We start from the raw sequence: 15,896 nt of genomic DNA, 5'->3' as shown, positions 1-15,896 counted from the left end.
TGATAACTCAATCACACCTTTCTTCATTAGACAAAAATAAAAGAAATTCAACGAGTCCTTACACTAAGAAAGTGTGATATTTTGGGGAGATTGCATAAAGTACTGTACTTTTGTATATTTTTCAAAGTAATCCAAATGAAACCTTAATATTTTTAAGCCAAGAATACTACAATTAGCATATTATATTAGTAAGTAGTGGCTACGTAAAGAATGAGTTACCTCTAGTTTTGTTTATGTACTCTAAAAGTGCCCACTTCACATGGAATCTTAACCTGCACAAGCAGTTTCATTACTTAATTGCACTAGCTGAGGAAGTACATTATTTCTCCTACCCTTGCGAAATGAATTCCCAGCTTTCTGTGAATAAATTTTTCTAGGAATTCCTAGGAATGCTATTGGAATTTCAAGGAATTGCATTGTTTATTGTCCAATCACTGATTCCTATCAAAAACCTGATGGTACAATATTATCACAAATACCAGCAATGTGGATATAAAGCTACGCCCCAACGTTCGTGTCTTCATCATGACTACCGCATAAACGTAAACTTCATCCTTCTCATAAAAAGGTCGATATTATGAAGCTCTGTAGTAGTAAAATACCTTGGGATAACTATGCACTTCTGCAAATGATTTCTGGATACTTTCCAGCCTTTGAGAGGTCTTTAAATTGTGCAGAGATCTCTAAAACGCCGAGTTCTTTTGTGGAATTCGCACATGCCAGAAACGAGCCGCCATCTTGGATTTGAAAGCTGGTAGACCCGGTAGACCCTGATGCAATGCTCTGAAAATGCTCTGATTTCAACGGTCAAACGAAGCTAGTGAAGCTATTTTACAGCATGCAGGTCAATTTTACTGAGCTAAGTGATGTTTAAAAGCAACAAAATCTGGATCTTTTGGCTCTAGGAACAATTGTAAGTATAAATAATCGCAGACCTTCTTATTATATTATTAAGACTCTATATAGTGTTTTTGATGATCAATGTAATGATTTATAATACATCACTAAACTCGATCTTGGCAAGTTTGGATCTTTGTCTTTTTTCTTGTCCATTTCAGTTTTTAATTCGATCAGTGTAAAACGCAGACTGTAGACTGCAGACTGCAGACCTGGGGTAAAATGCAGACTGATCATGAGGGTAAAATAAAATATTAATAATAAAAAACACGAGGATCAAATCAGGATCGAATGAAGACTTGGGAGTGTTCGTACGCATACCCGTAATTTTTTTTTTCCAAAATCCCGAAAACTCAAACCAAAAGGCATTTCCTAACCTTAGTCAAACATTATATTATCAACCTCGAGTTCTTGAACTCCCCCAGTTTCCCACAAGGGCCCGAACTAATCGTAATTCTATGCATCTTACCTTTGTTTACGTGTCGGCCATTTTGAATTTTGTTACGCGATTAGGTCTGGGACCGATCAACTCTTGCAGCACATTTCCTTCATCCTGTTTTCATCGACAAAGTCTTTGATAAACGTTCAAACTACCGCGTGTCTTAGTTGCTTCAAACGGCCTTGGAATTGTTCGGAACACAAGGCAAGCAAAACACGACAGGACAGCAACAGGGCAAGCTAAACTTGTAGGTATCGAGCCTAGTTTGTGAAAGATATTCAATCTTTGTAGTCGACTTAAATATATCAAGAGGTTTGTGAATTGGTACTTGCTGAAGGGTGACGGTCGGCTATCCAAACACGAGAAATTAGAAATTATGACATTTCGGCGTTCTCAAATAATCGTTAGTATGACCATTTTGATAGAAGAGATGCCAAAACTCAACGCGTACAGAATTCAACTTCATTTAATCAAGCAAAACACTCTTTATTTTATCCTTATGACTCGTTTTTTATTATTAATCTTTTATTTTACGCTCAGTCTGCATTTTACCCCAGGTCTGCAGTCTGCAGTTTACCCTCAGTCTGCATTTTACCCCTGGTCTGCAGTCTGCAGTCTGCATTTTACACTGACCGGTTTTGAATTTTTGTGTTACAATCATAGCTTAAACCAAAAAGAATTCAAAGCTTGTCATAGAACTTGATCTGAAATCATGTTTCTTTTATGAGCAATTACTTTAATTTACATGTGGCCTTTAATGGCGAAACTGAACAAAACCTATTGTGTTAATTACATGTTGCTGTGTGTTTTTGTTCTAGTTGTTGAAGCAGAGAAGCTTGAAGTATGCATTCATAAACAGAACTACATCAGTACATGGTTTAAAAGCTAAGTGAGAATCGATTCACAATACTGTCAGTATAATTTCCATCATAAGCTGTGGGATCTGAAAGAAAATATACAGCAGTCTTTAGGGCAAAACTTCCAACTTTGAATTTGAAGCTAAATCTTCAAAAAATGTTACTAAGGTTAAATATGTATGCTATATTAGAGAAACCTTCAAATTTTGAAAATAAAATAAATTTTGAACAGAAACAAGATGTTCCAGCTGATCTTTAATCTGGTGTGGGCTCCTACTTTGGATACTGGACAAATATATGAATATATTTTTATAAGTGTAATGAAGGTTTAATTTCATTGTATTTTGGTGCAGTAATTATAATGTTTAAATTATTGTTTATGTCTCGTGATTTCATATTTTTGTTATAATTCTGGGCTTTTGCCCCAGCTGTTTTTATGTATTACATTTGTAATTTCATAAAACTCACTGTTCATGCAGTGGCTATAATTAATTGTGGCTATCATATGCTCTATACAACAGAGAAGTGTGATTTAAGTGTGAAGAGATGTGTGATTCAACCAAAGTCACACAAAGTCACACACTTCTATCACACATTTTTCACACTGTATATCAAATTGCATAAGTGTGATTTGAAGTGTGATTTTAGTGTAATTTTAGCGTGATTCACACTTCCTATGAAAAATCACACACGTGATCACGCATCTTTCACACTTCTTTCACACATTTTTCACACTATATATCACACATTGCAGAAGTGTGATTTGAAGTGTGAAAAAGTGTGATTTTAGTGTGATTCACACTTCTTATAAAAAATCACACATGTGATCACACATTTATTTTTGCATGGATGTACACATGGCACAGTACAGCAATAATTTAGGTGCATCACTAAATTTTTCTCAGTTTTCTTACTGTACACACATACACGTGCATGTAGACTCAACCAAACATACAGTGCAGCTCAGATATATCCGAACCAAAATATACGCGTAATGCGCGTCAGCCCAATACGCGTATACGCGTATGCATATACGCACATACGCGTATGCATATGCGCACATAGGCGTATACAGCATATACGCGTATGCCTGATTAGTATGTATGAGCTAACCTATTGTTTCTTCTTTTCTTATCAGGTCATTGTTGTTTTCAATGGCTTGACAGCTTGCCACAGAGCGAGAAAGAGTTTTCTTTATTTTGAATACGCGTATACAGTTTACGCGCGTATGCCTACAGACTAAGCAAAATGTTAGCTGAAACTAACATTTTGCAATTGGGCACTTGACTGAAAATTAACTCACTGAATATTGATTAAAAGAGAGAGTATTTTGTCGTTAAATCAAAAATTTACTATTTTTTTTTTTTTTTTTAATCAAATAGAACCGGGGATACACGCTTCAACAATCCCATCTTCATGGAGCAAACATCACAACCGAAAGATAACATCTTCTCGAAACAAAGTCTGAACACGGTCCAAGCAAGCGACTTGGAAACGTGTGCCGAAACACACAACTTTTCCTCGAAGAAAATTAAAAATAACAAAATGTGAGCGGCGCACCATAGAATCTTCGATAAACAATTCTTTTGTCAGGAAAAGAGTAATTTACTATTTGAATGAACGGTTTGTGTCAGATACCGGAGATATCCCTTTCTCGACAAGGTCGGAACGCTTCAAACAATAAACATCTCGCAAGCGAATTGCCGACGCATGCCGAAACACAGAACTGTTACTGGAGGAAAAAATAACTAAACGTGAGCAGCGCGCCATAGAAACTTTGATAAACATTTCTTTGGCTAAAGAAAGAGCATTTTACCGTTTGAATGAACGATTTGTGTCAAATAGAACCGGAGATATCATTTTTTCGACAAGGTCTTCGGAACGCTTCAGACAATGAACATCTCGCAATCGACTTGCCGACGAATGCCGAAACACAGAACTTTTCCTTGAAGAAAAAATAACTAAACATGAGCAGCGCGCCATAGAAACTTTGATAAACAATTATTTGGACTAAAGAAAGAGCATTTTACTGTTTGAATGAACGGTTTGTGTCAAATATAACCGGAGATATCATTTTTTCGACAAGGTCTTCGGAAAGCTTCAAACAATAAACATCTCGCAAGCGACTTGCCGACGCATGCCGAAACACAGAACTTTTACTTGAGGAAAAAATAACTAAACGTGAGCAGCGCGCCATAAAAACTTTGATAAGCATTTCTTTGGCTAAAGAAAGAGCATTTTACCGTTTGAATGAACGATTTGTGTCAAATAGAACCGGAGATATCATTTTTTCGACAAGGTCTTCGGAACGCTTCAGACAATGAACATCTCGCAATCGACTTGCCGACGAATGCCGAAACACAGAACTTTTCCTTGAAGAAAAAATAACTAAACGTGAGCAGCGCGCCATAGAAACTTTGATAAACAATTATTTGGACTAAAGAAAGAGCATTTTACTGTTTGAATGAACGGTTTGTGTCAAATATAACCGGAGATATCATTTTTTCGACAAGGTCTTCGGAAAGCTTCAAACAATAAACATCTCGCAAGCGACTTGCCGACGCATGCCGAAACACAGAACTTTTACTTGAGGAAAAAATAACTAAACGTGAGCAGCGCGCCATAAAAACTTTGATAAGCATTTCTTTGGCTAAAGAAAGAGCATTTTACCGTTTGAATGAACGATTTGTGTCAAATAGAACCGGAGATATCATTTTTTCGACAAGGTCTTCGGAACGCTTCAGACAATGAACATCTCGCAATCGACTTGCCGACGAATGCCGAAACACAGAACTTTTCCTTGAAGAAAAAATAACTAAACGTGAGCAGCGCGCCATAGAAACTTTGATAAACAATTATTTGGACTAAAGAAAAAGCATTTTACTGTTTGAATGAACGATTTGTGTCAAATATAACCGGAGATATCATTTTTTCCACAAGGTCTTCGGAAAGCTTCAAACAATAAACATCTCGCAAGCGACTTGCCGACGCATGCCGAAACACAGAACTTTTACTTGAGGAAAAAATAACTAAACGTGAGCAGCGCGCCATAGAAACTTTGATAAACATTTCTTTGGCTAAAGAAAGAGCATTTTACCGTTTGAATGAACGATTTGTGTCAAATAGAACCGGAGATATCATTTTTTCGACAATGTCTTCGGAACGCTTCAAACAAAAAACATCTCGGAAACGACCTGACGACGCCTGCCGGAAACACAGAACGTTTTCCCGACGTAAAAATAACTAAACTTTGATAAACAATTCTTTGGTAAAAGGAAGAGCATTTTACCGTTTGAATGAACGATTTGTGTCAAAGAAAACCGGAGATATCATTTTTTCAACGAGGATCTGCAGACAATAAACGCTTCGCAAACAACTTGCCGACGCGTGCCGAAACACAACTTTTCCTTGGAGAAAAAATAACTAAACGTGAGCGGCGCACCATAGAAACTGTGATAAACAATTTTTTCGTCAAGGAAAGAGTATTTTACCATTTGAATACATGATCTGTATCAAATATAACCGGAGATATAATTTTTTCGACTAGGATCTTCAGAACGCTAATTCAGACAATAAACATTTCGCAAACGACTTGCCGACACGTGCCGAAACACAGATCTTTACTTGTAAGAACATAAAGTTCACGTGTTAAAATAGGGAGTTCAAGCGACTGTATCAATTTTCTTCCCATTTTCAGTAGCTTAAGATCAAGTGTTGATAAACGGTAGTTTGTCGGTGAATTTGCGAAGTGATCGAAATATGATAGCTTTTATTAATCGGCATGACGTTTTAACAATATGCAAATTTCGCTTTGAAGCCATTTTCATTCTCAAGAAACATAATGTCCTTTGTTTGACTAACAATGCTTCACATAAAGAAACTTGTGGGAATGCATAACAAAGAGACATATACGCGCGTATATACGCGTATATATACGCGTATATACGCGTATATGTGCGCGTATTGACATACGCGTATACGCAAAATACGTTCGTATGATACGCGTATGCGTAGTTCGCTTATATCTGAGCTGCACTGTACATGTTCCTCATGAACAGTGTACATATACACATCACGGAATCATCACTTCAGTCTTGTGCAAAACCTGGCACGCTCACTATGCTATCTTACAGACGAACATTCCCCTTATGGTCACCTCCATAAAATGAACACCTCAGTTTACAAATATATTTCAACTGAGTTAACCTGCATCTGTAATGTTAGATGAGCATTAATGTAGCTATAATGGGCAAATTAATGTAGCTATAATCGGCAAATTAATGTATCTGAGACTTAAATCTACAGCAAATTTACCCTCAACATCTCTCATTCTCTCACAATGTAGTTACCCAAATGCATTTTTAGTTTCCCTTAGAGGTTCAAGATATCAGGATTAAACTGAAATCCACAAAATGACTAAAGTATCCCCTCTACATCTTCAAATGCTTTTAGAGAAGATTCTCCAAATCCCAGCCCTCTATGCACCAAGTGAGTCCAGCCACAATAAAGGTTGTGCAAGAGGGGGTGATATTGTGCGAGAGACTAGGTGATATATAGTAAAAAAATTATACAGAATTCTCACAGTTCTGGTGCTGGTTGTTGCAAAATGAGAAGAAACTAATGCAACCCTAGAACGCTGATCTGTTTAAGTTATAATTTTTGCAAATAGTGCAAAACAATACAAATCTGAAATCTGGTTATAGTTTCAATCAAGCCCGAATTCACTAACATGTCAGCCTCTTCAATTCACGATCATATACGGCATTTAACGGAGCAATCGCTCTAAATCCAAAATTCCGATAGAAAATAATTTATTTACAAGTCAATAGTAATCTAAATCATTCGCGAGCGAAGGAACTCGGTTGCATAACCATTCACAAGGTTTTAATTTTACCAATATTACTTACCTAGAGACCGCAACCCACAAGCAGATAACAATACCACGAACATAAAATACATAACGTCCATCTCCCTTGCTGTTAAACGGACTCAGTGAGGCTTCTAAAGTCCCGTTCGATACCGTGAAGCAACGTTCAGACTCATAAATGCATGTTTTCAACTTTTTCCGGAAACATGGAAAACAATGCGGAAAAAGTCCCATATAACCTCACACATTTATTATGCATGGAGAATGATTAATTATGTATACGCTCTATTGTTTTTGAAGACAATAGTAACTCCCTAAGGTATTGAATATGTACATTGATAATTTTGAATAAAAGAGGATTTCATTGCGCGCTGTCTTTTCGCCGATTCTCTTCATCACCTTGCTCCATTCTCTCTTTTTCTCCTCCACATTACCGCAGCTCCTTACGCATTTAACCCTTTGAATACCAACTACGCGTATATGCGTAATTAATGGTCGTGCTCTTTGTACCACTTGTGACGTCATCAATTCAAATGTCATCAGATATTCCTGATAAGCAGATAGTAGTGCTAGGCTAGCCCTTTCCGCACAATGGTCAGGTTTAGATATGGACGACATTCCGAAGTCGCAAATCGAAAAACGTTATCAGTTTTGGTGCAAAAACGGTGGTAAAATGGTCCAAATTTTGGCTTATGCGCATGCCTAGAATTGAAGTTTTGCTCAATTTTGGACCTAATCCTCGAAAAATCTCTCCTTTTAGTAAAAATAAGCTTTTTTAGCTAAACTTAGGCTTATTTAGCGTCATGGCAGCTAAAAAAACCTGACTAAACGGTTAAAAACGGTAATTTTTGGCGAAAGTTTGGAATTCAAAGGGTTAAGCGATGACGTAGTCGTCGCATATAGCTGGCGAGCTGCATTCCTTTGGATAAGTGACTTGGCACGTTTTTCGGGCTCCGCTTTGTCGCGCACGATCTACCCCGCTGTGGAAGGGAAATGCACTCTGGGAGCTAGTAAATAATAGGAGTTTGTAGGATCCGCGGAGTGCCTTTATTTTCAGCTTTTAAACGAGGATTTTGAGTGTGGATTGTGCTTTATCGAGTATTCGAAAAATTTGCGCTCACGGACAAACTCAAAATAAGAACATGTCGTCCATTTATACAACTTTAGATCGACAGGTAAGTCGCCCACGCGTTAGGTCAAGGGTCCACATTAAATTTACGCATTGGTGAGCGTTGCTCAGGCCTGAACTAAACTTATCTGTGGACTGAAATATCGGTGAAAATGAACTTGAATTGAAGAAGAGCATTGAAGAAGTTCGCTGTGAAACCCGTTGAGATAGCAGAAAGCAATGGAGAATAGTGTAACGAAAAGGTGAGCTACCTGAAGGTTTTGTCTTGATCAGAACTGGTTAATATAGCTTAGATCATGGTCTCTTTAATGTCTTTAAAGTGCACCTAACCCCAATTTTTTTTTTTTTTTTTTTTTTTTTCGCTAAAACGAATCTAGACGTTATTTGAAATACTTCTGCGAAAACTTTTTTGGATTCGGTTAAATCCTCGATTTTCTGTGCCCCGACGAAATCTCGAAAATAGCCCCAAAACACCGCCATTTTGTTTCACGACCGAGTTCGAGGAGAATGGGTGTAGCGGCTGTTGTGACGTCTACCAAGGAAGATCGAATATCTCAAGTCCTCTCATTTCCTTCAGGATGGTGCAATACACATTCGAAAAGTGCGCAGAAATGCCTTCCAGAAGTGTTATCGGCTGTTGCAGCAATATCCCAGATCTAAAAAAAGATATACTGTACAATTTACTAGCGATGATCGGTCAATGGTACAATAAAGACATAACGATGGTTGATTTTGTCGAACCGAAACAAGCGAACTGAGTCTGAGAGAACCATTGAAGAACTCTCACTGGAATTTGTTCCGCAGACTTTCAAACGCTATTTCAAAATTTTCTGCTTAAAAAAAAACACCAGCATTTTGTCGAAATACTACCGACAACCTATATCTTCCAATCCCGCAGTATTTATAACATAGCCGGCAAAGTTGTGTGATGAAACAAGAAGCGTTACGACCAAATAAACTGATGTGTAAATAAGTCGCAACTGTACGCCGCTAACCAGCACTTATTTCTCTTTCGATTTAGATTAAAGTCGAAGATTAATCCTTTAGAATTACATAATAACAAAACTGTTACACTCACAGAGTTTTTTTGAATGTTTGGAAATCAGTAGTGCGACAAACATTCTATACATTAGGGTCGAAAATATGACCGCGTAACATCATCTGCGGACCGTTTAGGGAACACATCCTTTTCGCTTATCCGACGAATTTCACTGCAAACTTTGAAAAAAATTTACACTGGTTATTTGGAATCACGACTTAAAACGTGTGGCAATATGAAATCGGTAATTGAATGAAATTTTTCCTTCCGCCTTGCTTCCCATAGCTTCAAAAATACAGGTCCAAACAATTCTACGATTTTCAATCGATCGAAGCCAGTGTTTTGGAGATCATCAAGTCTCGAAAACTACAACACTTACGTCGCTCTTATAAACATGAAGCATTCCAGAAAGCAAAAAAACACAAACTGGATTTAATAGAACCACCATACCTTGACAAAATACATTCTCGCTACGGACAAATGTAAACAGGTTTTAAACACGCGTGGGAGTCTTGTGCTTAGGTGACGAAATTATCATCCAAAGCAGTCCTTGAGTTTTCTTTCCTGCTTTTCGTTTGCCTGCTCCTTCGTATCTAGCTTTCCCATTCCTAATATACAAACAGCTCGTCCGCAAAGAAGTCTTCCCCGTCGTCGCTTGAAATATTGCAAATTGTTCTCAATGCTCTGAGCAGTGAGTTCACACAGAAGCATATCACCTAGTTGTCGAACGTGCTCGATCGAAGTTTATTTCGGTGTCTTCCGAATCGAAACCTAACTCTGACTCCAGTGACGAAAACCAAATGATTCTGAAACAAAACTTGGATGTTTTAGTCCCAAAATATATTGTAACGATTAGTTTTGTTTTCCATTTTCTCAAGCAAATACAGAGAGCTGACTGAGGCGCCATTGTGTTTGGTTCCTGAGTAGACGTCATCAGCAACCGCCGCCCCAGACTCCCTGAAACGCGGTCGTGTAACACTTCAGGCGCGACTTTGAAAGGACATAGCAAATCGAGGATTTAACCATATTCAAACATTTTTTCGCCCAAATGCTTCAAATAATAAGTGGATTCGTTTTAGCGAAAGAACAATTTTGGGGTTAGGTGCAATTTAATGCAATACAGAGCGGCGGTTGGGTTACACAACATTGATTTGAAAGCCAAAGCATACTCAAGTCGTATAAGAGGGAAGTTCTGGTCTATGTTATTGTTCATGTCTTACCTGGAGGCAATATACCTTCCAACTTTAAAAAACGTAATTCGCTCGTGGCAACACAGTCAGCCCAAGCTCTCTCCATGAACCACATAAGCAACACAGTATGGCATCGAATTATAGGGGTTAATATGGGATTTTCTACAAGATGTCCATGGAGGTAGTTGAAAGTGAAAATTCTCAATAAAAATGGCTTACCTTATTTCATGCATATGTTGTTTGCTCCTGGTGGGGTTATTTAACCGATTTAACTTGATTTAAGCTACTTTTATAATTCCGGTTTTCCGAAGGGAACCGCTGCCTGTGAAGAAACGCCATCGCTTCTGCATGCTTGCGTGCCGTTCATTTATTTTTTCTTGTACCCCTGCAGGTCTCGCACCCTTTACCTTTCGCACATGCACCTCTCGCTTACCAGTCTTCCGTCTACACCACAACACCACGAGGTTCAGTTGTGAATAAGCCCTCGAAAAATCATTTTTATTTTACTTGACTCGTTAACATTCCAAAAGATTTACATTACAATTTACTTATTCATCTGTTTAAGCATATTTCACGCTCCACGAAAACATGCATTGGATTTTTTAATCAACTGGGTCCCTGGTGAGTTTCGTTTCTTCTTCGTAGCGTTCCCTTGAAAACTGAGCCGATGCTACGAGAGTAGGCTCACAGTATCGTTTACGTCAAAGCCCATTTCAACGCTGTAAAAACGTCTTCGCAATCTTCTTCTCGATTGTTGAATGCTCTACCTTTTAAGTCTACGACGTCTTTGACTGTTTGTCCTCGTCCTGTGCCAGCGGAGATGCCTTTCTTTACTTTATACCAGCTGTTTACGAAAGGAATACAGTCGATCCTAATGCAACGAACATCAAACCTGCTCGCCTTTTCAGTAAATTGGGCTCGAGAAGGATGGACATAACGAACTTCAGGAATTTCATCACTAGATGACTATTCGTGTTCCCTCAGCGTTGAAAGAAACAAAATGAACCGCAGCAAATGAAAGGTTATGGTTTTTCGCAAATACGAGACCACACAACCGAGATAAGGAAGTGGTTTATTACACTGAATTTTCTTTAATTTACAGAATCAAAATACTCGCTGACCTTAACGACATTTTATAGCTAACCGCAAGCAGCCTTTGCTTAGGCCTAAATCGCTATTTATAAAGCATTTTTGAAATGGCGCATAGGCCTAATTCGCTATTTGTTAAAGAGGTTTAAAGCCTGCGCTCAAATTAAAAATACAGTAAATAATGCGCCAAAAAATGATATTTCGCTTTCGTTTTTCCGTATGGTAAGTTTTAAAGAAATCGTTCGTTTTTTTAACAATGCTTATCGGATTCAATATCTATGATCAGTTGACACTTGGAGTTTCATTATGTTATGTCTCGTGGACATTGAAATAGACAAGTGCCTGGCAAAGTCGCCAGCTTGAAAACAGGAACAGTTACAAATTTTAATTGATACTGATGCACACCGATATACTTTAAAACGGAGCGCACGATTCCTTTTACAAAGACAATCAAAGATTATCAAAGGCTAAATTATTTCCCAGTAAAACACGAGACTATTAACAATGAAGTCGCTGTTGTTATCGAAGTCACAAGAATATCTTATGATGGTCGACGTCTTGTGATTATTGCTCAATCAAGTTTGTACTTTGTGACCCCGTCCCCATTTAGCTCGACCCTTCAGTACTCCCAGCCTTTCCTCATTATCTTAAACTCTTGGTTGAAAATTAACATTCTGTTTAAAATAACTCCGGAAGCGTGGGTAGAAGCCATAAACTCTTTTATTTGCTGGCAAATAAGTTTCATCTATTTTAAAGTGCATGAGAACAATCTTGTGACTACTGCAACTACTACTACTACTACTACTACTACTACTACTACTACTACTTCTACTACTACTGCTGCTACTGCTGCTGCTACTGCTACTGCTACTGCTACTGCTACTGCTACTGCTACTGCTACTGCTACTGCTACTGCTACTGCTACTGCTACTGCTACTACTACTACTACTACTGATGCTGCTATTGCTACTGCTACCACTACTACTATTACTACTACTACTACTACTACTGCTGCTGCTGCTGCTACTGCTGCTCCTACTGCTGCTACTGCTGCTGCTACTGCTGCTGCTGCTACTGCTACTACTACTGCTACTGCTACTACTGTTACTACTGCTACTACTACTACTACTACTACTACTGATGCTGCTATTGCTACTGCTACCACTACTACTATTACTACTACTACTACTACTACTACTGCTGCTGCTGCTGCTACTGCTGCTCCTAATGCTGCTACTGCTGCTGCTACTGCTGCTGCTGCTACTGCTACTACTACTGCTACTGCTACTACTGTTACTACTGCTACTGCTACTACTACTACTGCTACTACTACTGCTACTACCGCTACTGCTACTGCTACTACCGCTACTGCTACTACTACTGCTACTGCTACTGCTACTGCTACTGCTACTGCTACTGCTACTGCTACTGCTACTGCTACTGCTACTGCTACTGCTACTGCTACTGCTACTGCTACTGCTACTGCTACTGCTACTGCTACTGCTACTGCTACTGCTACTGCTACTGCTACTGCTACTGCTACTGCTACTGCTACTGCTACTGCTACTGCTACTGCTACTGCTACTGCTACTGCTACTGCTACTGCTACTGCTACTGCTACTGCTACTGCTACTGCTACTGCTGCTGCTGCTGCTGCTGCTGCTGCTACTGCTGCTGCTACTGCTGCTGCTACTGCTGCTGCTACTGCTGCTGCTACTGCTGCTGCTACTGCTGCTGCTACTGCTACTACTGCTACTACTACTACTTTTACTACTGCTGGTACGACTACTACTACTGCTGCTACTACTAGGGAGTTTAAGCAAATCACTACGGCTCATACCATAGGAGTGCGAGCTGGGGAGACGAGGGGGAGTTGCAGCCCGCCCCCTATTCCGTCACCTACGAACAACACCTGAGAGAAAACTTAAGAAAATAATGCTGTTGACGTGATTTCCAAAACTCGTAAAATTTCTTATTTTTATGTTTCTCTGCGTTATTAGACGCCTGTTCGGGGTCGAGTGGTTTCTTAAAAGAGTTGATACATCAAGTAGTACTGAGCAAAGTGTACCATTTGTATCTGGTGCTGACTGCTGATCTGAAGTATCGTTGCGTACCGAAGACGCCATGGTAATCAGTCGGAACAGCAGCCTTTCCTTTCCTTTCCAGCCTTTCTCTTCATGCTTCAAGGCTTGTAAGCTACTTTCTTTGACACTTACCTTGCAAATAAGGACGTAGACTGAAATGATATGAGTGACCTGGGGTTTTCTGTTAGCTACAAGTCTGTTAAATGTGTACCGTGGAAATCCACGATAAGGATATTTTCTTTCCCAATTTTCCCTCGACAAAACAAGGACACGAATCAAAGCGAATGAAGACCAAAACTTTTGTTTTTATGGAAGCTCTGAAAAGAGCCGTTTGGAGTGTTTTAACGATGGGGTGTTTTAATTTTTTCTTGAATTTTTCTTTGGAGGTGTTTTTCTTGTACGACCATGTTGTTACCATCTTATTTACGTGGCTTCTGAATTCAAGGAAGGCTTGCAGTGTACGCTGCAAGTCTGCTGTGACCAAAACAAGACTGTCCCGATGGACGTCCAACAATGCCTTGTGCTGTTTTTTGAACGTCTCGAGTACGTCGAGACGCTTGTCTCGAATATAGGATAGCTTCTGTAACAATCGTCCAAACGGCCCATGCCTCTGTTGCTTCTGAGCGATCGCTGAACGAACGCCATAAAAGGAAAAACGTTTTCTTCTAATAAGTTTAAATTTTACTAGATTGAGACTGTTGATAGAGGTCACTGAGTATGCAAGATTTCAAAATATTTATCTTTGTGAACGTTTTTGTTTTTCACGCATTTTGAGTGCGCCTGCATCCCGATTTCAACACTCACGCATTCGGGGCCATTCGGGCGTTGCGTAATTTTTTTCAGGCAAGAAGGTCATCGCCCCCCCCCCCCCCCCCCAAGTCCGAATGTGCCCGTATGCCTATGCTACGGCTGACACTGCTAAGGCTATCGTGGTTGAGGAGGTCTGGGGAGAGTACGTCGTCGTAGCTCGCCAAAATTCAATTTTAAGCAACGCGAAATACAAATAGTACAGCCGAGAAGTTTTAAAACTAATATATAGATTTAGGTAAGCCTAAAAGCGGAGCTCCTGGGCTGGGTTGTTCAAAGCCCGGTTAAGATAACTCAGGTTCAGCGAAAATTCTGATTTTAGTTTTGTAACTTCTGTATATTGTTTGGCCTTCTGTTTTGAGTTTGAATGAGCTCAAAATACACAAAACAAAACGTTTGTATACAATAAATATTTATACTTCGGTTAATTTTAAATCCTGGGTTAGCGTTAACCGGCTTCCGAACAACCTGGACCCGTTTACAACAAGTTAACCTAACATGAGCCCGCGATCCAATAAAAACCCAGTTCTTGGTCAGCAGTCAGCTTAAAAGAAAACACGTTTCCTCAATGACCCTTGAGCCTGCGATATGGTCACTTGATACCGGTCAGCGTTTCGACAGGTGTCAATTGACCATAACATGGTTGTCCAATACCAAAGAAGAAGGCTATAAATCAAGGCTGTATGTTTCTGTTAACCTTTTAGCTGGAGTATGACCGTAATCTTTCGCGACTCCGTCGTCGTCGTCGTCTTCGTTGTTCGTAAGCGCCCACGAGCAATACCGCTAGCCATGATAACCATGAGAAAATCAATACATGGGTTTTCTTTTCTTTCCTATACGGGTATGGGGCTCCGCTTGGCAGCCCTTAGGGCCGCCGGAGCTCCGCTAATAAGCGTCTTCGAGGCAGTTTTCGTACGTCTTAAAACTCTAAATGACTTCGTTCAAAGAAACATGGGATTTTACTTTACTTTGCTATCACCAAGGGACTCTTAACGACGACGAACTCCTGATTTTGTACAACAGTACAAGTCTCCAAACTTAGACCTACCGTACAGTTCATATCCACTCTTCGATCTAGATGAAGATGATGAATGCCCTGCGGAATTTCGAATGAAGAAGAGATATATACCTGTACCCGTAGAAGTACTTCAAATCCCAGACTGGATTAGCTGTAATCAGCCATGCAAAGCCGAGGGCACAGAAGCCCTTTGTATGCTGCTAAAACGCTTTGCTTACCCTTGCCGGTACAGTGATATGGTACCACGGTTCGCTCGTCCTGTCCCTGTTTTGAGCATGGTAACCAACGAAGTGTTCGATTACATCTATGTAGTCTATAGTCATCGAGTTATTTATTGGAATCCTACAGTGTTGAGCCCACCAGCATTGCAAACCTATGCCCAAGTTATCTCTCAAAGAGGGTCACCATTGCAGAACTATTTTGGTTTTGTTGACGGAACAGTTAGGCCTATTGCAAGGCCTGGTAATAATCAGAGAATTG

The 15,896-nt window shown here is 39.5% G+C and overlaps 1 long non-coding RNA gene across 1 annotated transcript; it reads right to left on the bottom strand.

Moving 5' to 3' along the window:
* Positions 1 to 1,833: 1,833 nt before the first annotated feature.
* LOC149109557 (uncharacterized) lies at positions 1,834 to 7,507 on the bottom strand. Its single transcript, XR_016208694.1, has 2 exons — positions 7,101 to 7,507; positions 1,834 to 2,279 (listed from the first exon to the last, which is right to left on the bottom strand). It is a non-coding gene; the product is annotated as an uncharacterized LOC149109557 (long non-coding RNA).
* Between the last annotated feature and the right edge of the window lie 8,389 nt (positions 7,508 to 15,896).

This window comes from Orbicella faveolata, unplaced genomic scaffold (assembly GCF_042242905.1).
Source record: "Orbicella faveolata isolate gen_17 unplaced genomic scaffold, um_ofav_v1 contig_25, whole genome shotgun sequence".
Lineage (NCBI taxonomy): Eukaryota > Metazoa > Cnidaria > Anthozoa > Scleractinia > Merulinidae > Orbicella > Orbicella faveolata.
This window is presented reverse-complemented; position numbering and strand designations above follow the sequence as displayed.